The sequence below is a fragment of the Saccopteryx leptura genome, chromosome 10 (genome assembly GCF_036850995.1).
Source record: "Saccopteryx leptura isolate mSacLep1 chromosome 10, mSacLep1_pri_phased_curated, whole genome shotgun sequence".
Classification (NCBI taxonomy): domain Eukaryota; kingdom Metazoa; phylum Chordata; class Mammalia; order Chiroptera; family Emballonuridae; genus Saccopteryx; species Saccopteryx leptura.
The window spans coordinates 80619447-80631455 of NC_089512.1; positions in this window are offsets into that span (position 1 = coordinate 80619447).

Sequence of the window (12009 nt, forward strand, 5' to 3'; positions counted from 1 at the left end):
AAGAAGAAATAAAAGGCATTAAAGTTGGAAAAGAAGAAGTAAAGCTATCATTATTTGCAGATGATATGATATTGTGTATAGAAAATCTTAAAGTCTCAGTCAAAAAACTACTAGACCTAATAAATGAATTCAGCAAGGTGGCAGGATATAAAATTAATACTCAGAAATCAGAGGCATTTTTATATGCCAACAATGAACAGTCAGAAAGAGAAATTAAGGAAACAATCCCCTTCCATATTACAAGCAAAAAAATAAAGTACCTAGGAGTACATTTAACCAAGGAGACTAAAGACTTGTACTCAGAAAATTGTAAAGTATTGATAAAAGAAATCAAGGAAGATACAAACAAGTGGAAGCATATACCATGCTCATGGTTAGGAAGAATAAACATCATTAAAATGTCTATATTACCCAAAGCAATTTATAAGTTCAATGCAATACCAATTAAAATACTAGTGACATATTTTAAAGATATAGATCACATATTCCAAAAATTTATATGGAACCAAAAGAGAACAGGAATAGCCTCAGCAATCTTAAAAAAGAAGAATAAAGGGGGAGGTATCACACTTTCTGATATCAAGCTATACTACAAGGCCATTGTACTCAAAACAGCCTGGTAATGGCATAAGAACAGGCACATAGATCAATGGAACAGAACTGAGAACCCAGAAATAAACTTACAGCTTTATGGACAACTGATATTTGACAAAGGAGGTAAGGAAATACAATGGAGTAAAGACAGCCTCTTCAACAAATGGTGTTGGGAAAATTGGACAGCAACTTGCAAAGAAATGAAACTAGACCACCAACTTAACCATTCACAAAAATAAACTCAAAATGGATAAAAGACTTAAATGTAAGGCATAAAACCATAAGCATCTTAGAAGAAAACATAGACAGTAAGCTCTCCGACATCTCTCGCAGCAATATATTTGCTGATTTATCTCCATGGACAAAGGAAATAAAAGACAGGATAAGCAAATGGGACTATATCAAACTATAAAGCTTTTGCACAGCCAAAGACAATAAGAACAGAAAATAAAGACAAACTACACAATGGGAGAACATATTTGACAGTACGTCTGATAAGGGGTTAATAACCAAAATTTATAAAGAACTTGTAAATCTCAACCAGAAAGACAAACAATCCAATCAAAAAATGGGCAAAAGAAATGAATAGACACTTCTCCAAAGAGGATATACAGATGGCCAATAGGCATATGAAAAAATGCTCAACATCATTAATCATTAGAGAAATGCAAATTAAACCCACAATGAGATATCACCTCACACCGGTTAAAATGGCACTCATCAACAAAACAACACAAAATAAGGGCTGGCGAGGATGTGGAGAAAAGGGAACCCTCCTGCATTGCTGGTGGGAATGCAGACTGGTGCAGCCACTGTGGAAAACAGTATATGGAGATTCCTCAAAAAATTGAAAATCGAACGGCCTTTTGACCCAGCTATCCCACTTTTAGGTATATATCCCAAGGACACCATAGAACGGTTCCAGAAGGTGAAATGCACCCCCACGTTTATAGCAGCATTGTTCACAATAGTGAAGATCTGGAAACAGCCCAAGTGTCTGTCAGAGGATGAGTGGATTAAAAACCTTTGGTACATATATACTATGGAATACTACTCAGACATAAGAAATGATGACATCAGATCATTTACAATAATATGGATGGACCTTGATAACATTATACAGAGTGAAATAAGTAAATCAGAAAAAAACTAAGAACTATATGAACCAATGCATAGATGGGACATAAAAATTTGACTTAGAGACATGGACAAGAATGTGATGGTAACAGGGAGTGAGGTGGAGCAGTGGGGAAGGGGTGAGGAAGGAGAGGGAGGGAGTGGGGGGAGGGTAGGGGCACAAGGAAAACCAGATAGAAGGTGACAGAGGATGATTTGACTTTGAGTGAGGGGTATGCAGCATAATCAAAGGTCAAAATAATCTTGAGATGTTTTCTAGGAACATATGTACCCTGATTTATCAATGTCACTGCATTAAAATTAATAAAAATAAGATTAAAAAACATTGAAATAATAAAAAAGAACCAATCAGAAATGACAAATACAATATCAGAAATGAAGACTGCACTAGAAAGAATCAACAGCAGGTTGGATGAAGCAGAGGATCTAATCAGCAATTTAGAGGACAAGATAAACATAAGCACAGAAGTAGAGCAGAAAAACAAAAAGAGGCACAAAAGAACAGAGGAAACTCTAAGATACCTCTGTGACAACATTAAGAGAAACAACATCTGCATCACAGGAGTTCCTGAAGGAGAAAAGAACAAACAAGGGATAGAGAACCTGTTTGAAGAAATCATAGCTGAAAATTTCCTTAAATTGATGAAAGAAAAAGTCACACAAGTTCAAGAGGCACAGAGAATCCCATTAAAGAGGAACCCAAGGAGGTCTATACCAAGACACATCATATTTAAAATGCCAAAGTTAAGCGACAAAGAAAGAATACTAAAAGCTGCAAGAGAAAAGCAGTTAATTACCTACAGAGGAGCCCTCATAAAGATGACATCTGACTTCTCAATAGAAATGCTTGAGGCCAGAAGGGATTGGCAAGAAATATTCAAAGTGATGCAAAGCAAAAACCTACAACCAAGAAAACTTTATCCAACAAGGCTATTGTTTAAAGTTGAAGGAGAAATAAAAAGCTTCCCAGATGAAAAAAGAACCTCAAGGAATTCCTTTCAACAAAAACAGTACTGCAAAAAGTGTTAAGGGGTCTTCTATAAAGAGGGAAAAAAAGAAATCAAGAAAAAGAGTATTGTAGATTTAAGGAAGAAAATGGTAATAAATGAGTACATATCAATAGTAACCTTAAATATAAATGGATTAAATGCTCCAATCAAAAGACATAGGGTAGCTGCATGAATAAGAAAACAGGACCCATACATATGCTGTCTACAAGAGACCCATCTCAGAACAAAAAATACACATAGACTGAAAGTGAAGGAATGGAAAAATGTATTTCACACAAATGGAAATGAAAAAAAAAGTGGGGATAGCAACAGTTATATCTGACAAAATAGACTTTAAAACAAAGGCTATAGTAAGGGATAAAGAAGGTCACTACATAATGATAAAAGGAAAAATCCAACAGGAGGATATAACCATTGTAAATATCTATGCCCCTAATATAGGAGCACCTAAATATATAAAGCAGATTTTGATGGACATAAAAAGTGAAATTACAGCAATCCTATATTAGTAGGGGATTTAAATACCCCACTAACATTAATGGATAGATCCTTCAGACAGAAAATTAACAAAGAAAAGGCGGCCTTAAATAACACACTAGATCAACTGGATTTAATTGATATCTTCAGAAACTTTCACTCCAAAGCAGTAGAATATACATTCTTTTCAAGTGCTCATGGTACATTCTCTAGGATAGACCACATGTTAGGACACAAAACAAGTCTCAATAGATTTAAGAAGACTGAAATCATATCAAGTAATTCTCTGATCACAAGGGAGAGAAACTAGAAATCAAGAACAACAGAAAAACTGGAAAATATTCAAACACTTGGAGGCTAAATAGCATGTTATTAAATAATGAATGAGTTAAAAACAAGATTAAGAAAATAATCAAAAATTTCCTTGAAACAAATAAAAATGAACATACAACACTCAAAATTTATGGGACACAGCAAAAGTAGTCCTGAGAATGAAGTTCATAGCATTACAGGCACACTTTAAGAAGCAAGATAAAGCTCAAATAAACAACTTAATCCTGCAACCAAAAGAACAACAAATGAAGCTTAGAGGAAGTAGAAGGAAGGAAATAATAATAAAGATCAAAGTGAAAATAAGCGACATAGAGGCTAAGAAAACAATACAAAAAATCAATGAAACCAAGAGCTGGGTTTTTTGTAAAGGTAAACGAGATTGATGAACCTTTAACCAGACTTATCAAGAAAAAAAGTGAGAGTGTTCAAATAAATAAAATTAGAAATGAAAGTGGAAAAGTAAAAACTGACTCCAGAGAAATACAAAATATTGTAAGAAAATATTATGACTATCTATATGCCAAACATTGGACAACCTAGGTGAAATGGATAAATTCCTAGAAACAAACAATTTCCAAAACTCAATCTGGAAATATGAGAAAACCTAAACAGACTGATTACAACAAATGAAATTGAAACAGTTACCAAAAAACTCCCAGCAAACAAAAGTCCTGGACCATATTTATTCTCAGGCAAATTTTATGAAATATTCAGAGGAGAACTAACACCTATCCTCTCAAGCTATTTCAAAAAATTCAACAGGAGGAAAGACTTCCAAGATCCTTTTATGAGGCAAACATTATCCTCATTCCAAAACCAGGTAAAGATACTGCAAAGGAAGAAAACTATAGGCCAATATCCCTGATGAATTTAGATGCTAAAATCCTCAATAAAATATTAGCAAACCAGATCCACAAAACATTTAAAAAATCATACATCATGATCAGGTAGGATTTATTCTGGGGAGGCAAGGCTGGTAAAACATTCACAAATCAATAAATGTGATTCATCACATAAACAAAAAGAAGAATAAAAATCACATGATTATATCAATAGATGCAGAAAAAGCATCTGATAAAATTCAGCACCCATTTCTGACCAAAACTCTCAGCAAAGTGGGAATACAGGGAACATACCTCAACATGATAAAGGCCATCTATGACAAACCCACAGCCAACATCATACTCAATGGGCAAAAATTAAAAGCAATCCCCTTAAGATCAGGAACAAGGCAGGGGTGCCCCCTTTCACCACTCTTATTCAATGTGGTCCTGGAAGTCCTAGCCACAGAATCAGACAAGAAGAAGAAATAAAATGCATCCAAATTGAAAAAGAAGTAAAACTATCATTATTTTCTGATGACATTATACTGTACATAGAAGACCTAAAGTCTCAGTCAAAAACTACTAGACCTGATAAATGGATTCAGCAAAGTGGCAGGGTATAAAATTAATATTCAGAAATAGGTGGCATTTTTATAAACCAACAATAAACTGTCTGAAAGAGAAATTAAGGAAACAATCCCCTACACTATTGCAACCAAAAAAATAAAGTACCTTGGAGTAAATTTAACCAAGGAGGTAAAGGACTTGCACTTGAAAAATTGTAAGACATTAAAAAAAGAAATCAAGGAAGAAACAAACAAGTAGGAGCATATACTGTGTTCATGGCTAGGAAGAAGAAACATAATTAAAGCATCTATATTACCCAAAGCAATCTATAAATTCAATGCAATTTCTATTAAAATAACAATGGCATACATCAAAGAGATAGAACAAATATTCCAAAAATTTATATGGAATCAAAAAAGAACATGAATATCCTCAGCAATCTTGAAAATGAAAAATAAAGTGAGAGGTATTAAGTTATACTACAAGGCCATCATATTCAAAACAGCTTGGTACTGGCATAAGAACAGGCGTATAGATCAATGGAACAGAACTGAGAACCCAGAAATAAACCCACACCTTCATGGTCAATTGATATTTAACAAAGGAGGTAAGAGCATACAATGGAGTAAATATAGTCTCTTTTTTTTTTCTTTTTTTTTTTTTGTATTTTTCTGAAGTTGGAAACTGGGAGAGACAGTCAGACAGACTCCCGCATGAGCCCGACCGGGATCCACCTGGCACGCCCACCAGGGGCGATGCTCTGCCCACAAGGGAGCGATGCTCTGCCCCTCCGGGGCTTCGCTCTGCCGCGACCAGAGCCACTCTAGCGCCTGGGGCAGAGGCCAAGGAGCCATCCCCAGCGCCCGGGCCATCTTTGCTCCAATGGAGCCTTGGCTGCAGGAGGAGAAGAGAGAGACAGAGAGGAAGGAGGGGGGGTGGAGAAGCAAATGAGCGCTTCTCCTATGTGCCCTGGCCGGGAATCGAACCTGGGTACCCCACACGCCAGGCCGACGCTCTACCGCTGAGCCAACTGGCTAGGGCCAATATAATCTCTTTAATAAATAGTGTTGAGAAAATTGGACAGGTACATGCAAAAATATGAAACTAGACCACCAACTTATACAATTCACAAAAATAAACTCAAAATGGAAAAAAGACTTTAATGTAAATCACAAAACCATAAATACCTTGAAAGAAAATATAGACAGTAAACTTTGCAATATTCTTGTAGAAATATTTTTGCCTATTTATCTTCCTGGGCAAGTGAAATAAAGGACAAGATAAACAAATGAGACTATATCAAACTAAAAAGCTTTCTCACAGCAAAAGACACCATAAACAAAATAAAAAGACAACCCACAAAATGAGGGAACATATTCACCAATATGTCTGATAAGGGGTTAATAACCAAAATTTATAATGAACTTCTAATACTCAACACCAGAAAGGTAAACAATCCAATTAAAAATTGGGCAAAACAACTAAATAGACAGTTCTCCAAAGAGGAGATACAGATTGCCAATAGGCATATGAAAAAATGTTCAATGTCACTAATTATCAGAGAAATGTAAATTAAAACCAAAATGAGATACCACCTCACACCAGTCAGAATGACGCTCATCAACAAAACAACACAGGATAGGTGCTGGCAAGGGTATGGAGAAAAGGGAACCCTCCTGCACTGCTGGTGGGAATGCAGACTGGTGCAGCCTCTGTGGAAAACAGTATGGCGTTTCCTCAAAAAATTAAAAATGGAACTGCCTTTTGACCCAGCTATCCCACTTTTAGGAAGATATTCTAAGAATACAAAATCACTGATTCAAAAGAAGAAATGCACTCCCATGTTTATGGCAGCATTGGTCACAATAGCCAAGATCTGGAAACAGCCCCAGTGTCCGTCCATCAGTGGATGAGTAGATTAAAAAACAGTGGTACATATATACAATGGAATACTATGTGGCCATGAAAAAGAACAAAATCTTACCTTTTGTGATTGCATAGATGGACCTGGAGATTATTATGTTAAGTGAAATAAGCCAGGCAGAGAAAGACAACAGCATAGGATCTCACTTATATGTGGAATCTAATAAACAAAGTGAACTGAGGAATGGAATAGAGGCAGAGGCGGGGTCACAGGGAGCAGAGGGGCAGCTGTCAGAGGGAAGGGTGATGAAAGGATGGAATCAGAGAAGGTGAATGAATTAGTGAAATTACGGACACATAACACATAGATACAGATAACAGGACAGCAAATCCCAGAAGGAAGGGGGGAGGGAGTTGGAGGGAGGGGGGAAAGTGGGTGAAATAAGGAACACAGGGGTAGTGGGTGAGAGTGTTATATTGAGTGGGACACTTGAATCCATGTTAACACAATAAATTAAAATTAATAAAATTAAAAAAAATAAAGACTTGAAGCAAATATGAAAAAGAAACTTTCAAAGTAATGATTTCTGGTGATAAATACAATTTTTGTTATATTATTATGTTCTGTGCTTTAAAACAATCACATCAATCACCCACCAAAGAATCATATCTAATCCTCTCCCACCACACCCTCATCTATTCCGTCTGTTTCCAACCCTTCCTTGGTTTCTGGAAAAATTTGCTTATACCAAAATCATATAATGACATCAAAGAAATCCATTAAATTAAGATAACAAAAAAGACCAGCTTTCTAGCATTATTCACTTATTTGTTCACTTACTAAATATTAATTGTGTACCCACTGTACACAAGCAAGATATTTCCATTGCAATTTCACAGAAATGATCAGGATAAACTTCAAACAACAAATTCTCCATTCTATTTGGCTTAAAGTTGAGGACATAAACAGGAAGAAAACAAGAGTAAGCAAACTCACCTAGAAAGTGAATTCAGGCAATTCTGCATAGCATATAAGATTTTGAAGAGATTATGATTTTTGATAAATTTTACATAGGGAGTAATTTAGAGTATGTATCAGCTTCTAAATCCAAATGCAAAGGGAAAAAATGTGTATTATTTGCTGATTTTTGGGGGGAGGGGATTTCTTTCTTTTATTACAGAAGCAATTGTTTTGTTTCACAAAGAACATACAAATCTTTCTAGTGTGAACAGCAGCAACAGCCTTTATGGATAATCGAAGGAAAAACTGATAAGTAAAAATGTAGAAATGTTAAATTTGTCTTTATTTTTGAAACAAAAATGAAAAGCCTCTGAATTTCAAGCAGGACTAGAATGGTATGTGCATATCCCACCATTCCCAGAACTCTAATCTCTTTCACTGATCCTCTCTACAGACAGAATTCACAGAGGTAAGCAGACAAGGTTGTGACTAATGTTTTCAGAACAGCGTGGATGGAGCTCAGACAACAAGAAAAAGCTTCTGCAATCACATTCTCAACCTTTACTAACAGAAGAAAACCAAGAAAATAACAGATATGTGAGCATCAGACAACTGAGAAAGTTACAGCAGGATTGGGAGACTGTGCCTTCTCCAGACAATGAATACACTTAAATTTTATATTTCCCAGGGTGATTATGTAACCAAATAGCCAAACTCTTTAGCATAGCTTAAATAATATATATAAAATATGATATATATAATATAATTCATATATATATTATAGTCTCTCATTCACTCATTACCCTACCCATCACTCTCTCACTTAACTCCCTCTTGCTCTCTTCTTTCTAAACAATTGTTTTTTCAATCAAGTATATAGTCATAGACTACTAAAAGAACAATCTTATAAAATACCCCTCTAAGGAGCTTTAGTGTATTTCACAAAGATGAAAATGTTAAAACCAAAATGATACAAGATTAACTTGAAAGAATATTTTCAATGAAAAGTATGTACTTCCTACGCTTCCTGATGCTTCCGCCATCAAAGTCAGAGTTGAGACATAGTCACTCAAATGAATTCTCTGTAAAATTATAATTGGTTTTTCAATTCAAAAATAATCATTTTTAAAAAGCATATTCTGGACCCTGGAAGGCCATCATTATCTAGTCAAGTACTGCTATGCAAACTCAGAGCCATTGTTTATATTGGGACCCCATAGTAATACTTTCATTGTCTTGGACACATGAAAAAAGAATAGAAACAACATTAGTAACATTTAAGATAGGTAAAAGCAGAATTATGCCAGAGAATCCTCTTTGAGCAAAATTTAAAAGGGAAAAGAAGGGAGAATTGAGTCATTAAAAAACATAGTATAAATGTGATAAACTCAGAAGAAATCGAATGCCAATGATCAGCACCGTATTGAAATTTTCTCAGCAATTCTATTTCCAGTGAACCACATCATCTGTTGCATTAAAGTACTTCATTTGAATTTTATTCTCTTTATGTATTGTTTTTATTTAATTTGTATATTTGTTTTAATTTTATCTTTGTAAACATGAGGCATTTATAAGCAGTTTAATGTTTATACATATTTATGTAAAAATTTAATGAACATAAGTCAATACAGGGTGAATCTATAAAATTTTAATCCTTTAGAAAGGGGTCTATAATATAGTTCAGTTTTGAAAACACTGAGTTAAAGAAGTATCTACACTGAATATTACTTGTAGCAAGGTAAATAATGGCCAACCAAAGATGTCCTTCTCCCAACCCTAGAAGCAGTGAATTTGTGACTCACAGCAAAAAGAATATGATTAATTTAAGGTGATTATCCTGGATTAACCAGGTGAGATTTATCTAATTATTAAGTTCCTTATCAGAGATACAGTACATCAGAGTGGACAGTAGGAGACATGAAGACAGCAGCAAGAGGTTAGAGTAATACAAGAAAGAGGTCATGAGGCAAAGAACACAGGCAGCTTCTAGAAGCTTAAAAAGGAAGGAATCAGATTCTCTCCTGAAGCCTCCAGAAGGACCACAGCCCTGCCAACACTTTGATTTGGGATTTCTGCCCTCCAGAACGCTGAGAATAGATCTGTATTCTTTTAAACCATTAAATTTGTGGCAATTTGTTACAGCAACAATGGGAAACTAATACACTACTTAATTCATTTGTACAGAATGATCTTAAGATCAATGCATGCCACTGTGTTTTCCAGGAAGAAGATTTGGTTCCCTTTGTGATCACCAAATAGGCACTGGAATTATGAGCAAAGCAAAGTCAGATTTCAATGGAAGAAAGAAGGCAGAGCTATGGAAGCAGATCAGGCCAGGTGGGGTGCCCTTTGGAAGGCGCTTTGTTGGGAATGGAACACTCACAAACACTGAGTTTCTCACTGGTGAGGGGGGATTGTCAGAGAAGGAAGGTTAGGAGCCTTAGAACAGTTAGCCACAGGAGAATGGGACTGCACTGGAGGGCAGTACTGGGGACTCTGACTGCATGGCCACCTTTGCAGTTTTGCCTAGGCCTGACTCTTGCTTGCCTCTGAATCTTTAAATCTGCTCTCAAACTGTTTTCCCAGCATTTGTTTCCAGGGGAAGTGAGGCTCCTTAAGACATGCTCTAGGAGTGAAAGCAGGTTCTGACAGCACTTATGCTGGGTAAATTAAAGCTCACCCTACTGAAGCTGACTCAGTTTAAGGCAAGACCAAGGAAGGGCATGGAGACCAACAGAGGAAGCCCTTCTCTTCCTGGTCCTGCCTGAGAGACTGGGGAAGGAAATCAAGCCAAGGGCCAAACACAGCATGGAATAATTATGCAGAAAGCAGTAGAAACTGAATACCAAATTTGCCAAATACCACTATTTGTTATTTTATGCCCTAAGAAACTTGGAGAAGCAATTATTCCATAAGGGTCTTGAATAATACCAGCAAAAACCAAACAAGATGTCATGGTGGCTGACGGGAGGACAACAGTAGCAGACAAAAGAGGATTTATTAAGTGTAAACTAAATGGTGCAAAAAGTAATGGTGTATCTTGCTGTCCCTGAATTCTTTTGTCCACATTCCTGTCATTTTCTCTGCTTTATGGGCCTCCTCCCTTCTCGAAAGGCAGGATTAAGCTGTTTCCCATTGTCAGTCCTCTAATTCTCTTAGGTTTAATCTCTTCCTGAGCTCACAGTCAGGTCAGGGCACACTAGTTTACTGTGCAGGGAAGTACATCCCAGCTATTGGTTTGAATGAAAATGGAGTTAACAATGCTCTGTGCTATCACTCAATTCTTTCGCATTACATCTCGCACTGGTATTTAAACAAGAACCCATTCCAGGGCCCTGAAGTACCCTTTTATTAAGGTTATCACTTAATAATCTAAGAACAATTTATTACCTAGTAAGTTAAAGATTCCAATACTGTTGGAATCTCATACCAGGATCTGATTTAAGTAATGAAAAATCTAATGACACCGTAACTATTCTCAGAACATAGAATATTTAGAATGCAATTGCTGCACAGGGAGACCTGAATCCATTCTCAAGATGCTTTCTACCCTTGAAAATATGATCTTATTCTTTAAAAAGTATTTAAAGTGGTTGATGATTATTTTCTCTTTTCAAAAGCAAATTTCTTAAATTTTCTTATCTCAGAATTCATGACAAATTTAAATTCTACTAGAGTAAGGTTTATGTCATAATATCTAAGAAGAAAAAGGTTGTAAAGATCATTATAGCAGAATCTGTAAAATATTTAGGAAACGTGATTTTCCTTTAGAGTGTTGATATTCATTTGGATGATGCTAATTTCAAAATATATCTCATCTCTTGAAAGAAATAAATCCAGTCTTGTAAAAGCATAGAACATTCAAATTGGAAGGAACATAGAGTTATTTGCTTCAGTCATTCAGACATGAGTGAATCTCCTCCACAATAATTCCAGTTCATGGTTGCCTGACCTTCCCTGTATGCCTCCACAAAAACACAACGCACTCTGACCATAGGAAGCTCATTTTTCCCCATCCTGAAACCACGGTCTACCTCAGTGTCCACTCTTTTCAGCCTTGGTCCACACCTCTGCACTCTGGAGTATGTACAAAAATTTCCCCCTCAAGTCAGGACTCACCCAAGTTATCTCTTCTGACCCTTGCCTACACAGTGTGATTTTAAACCTCTTACCGTTCTTGTACTCTGGGCCACTCCTTTGGCACTGTTTCTCTTGTCATCTGGTGTTCACAACCCAACCTGGC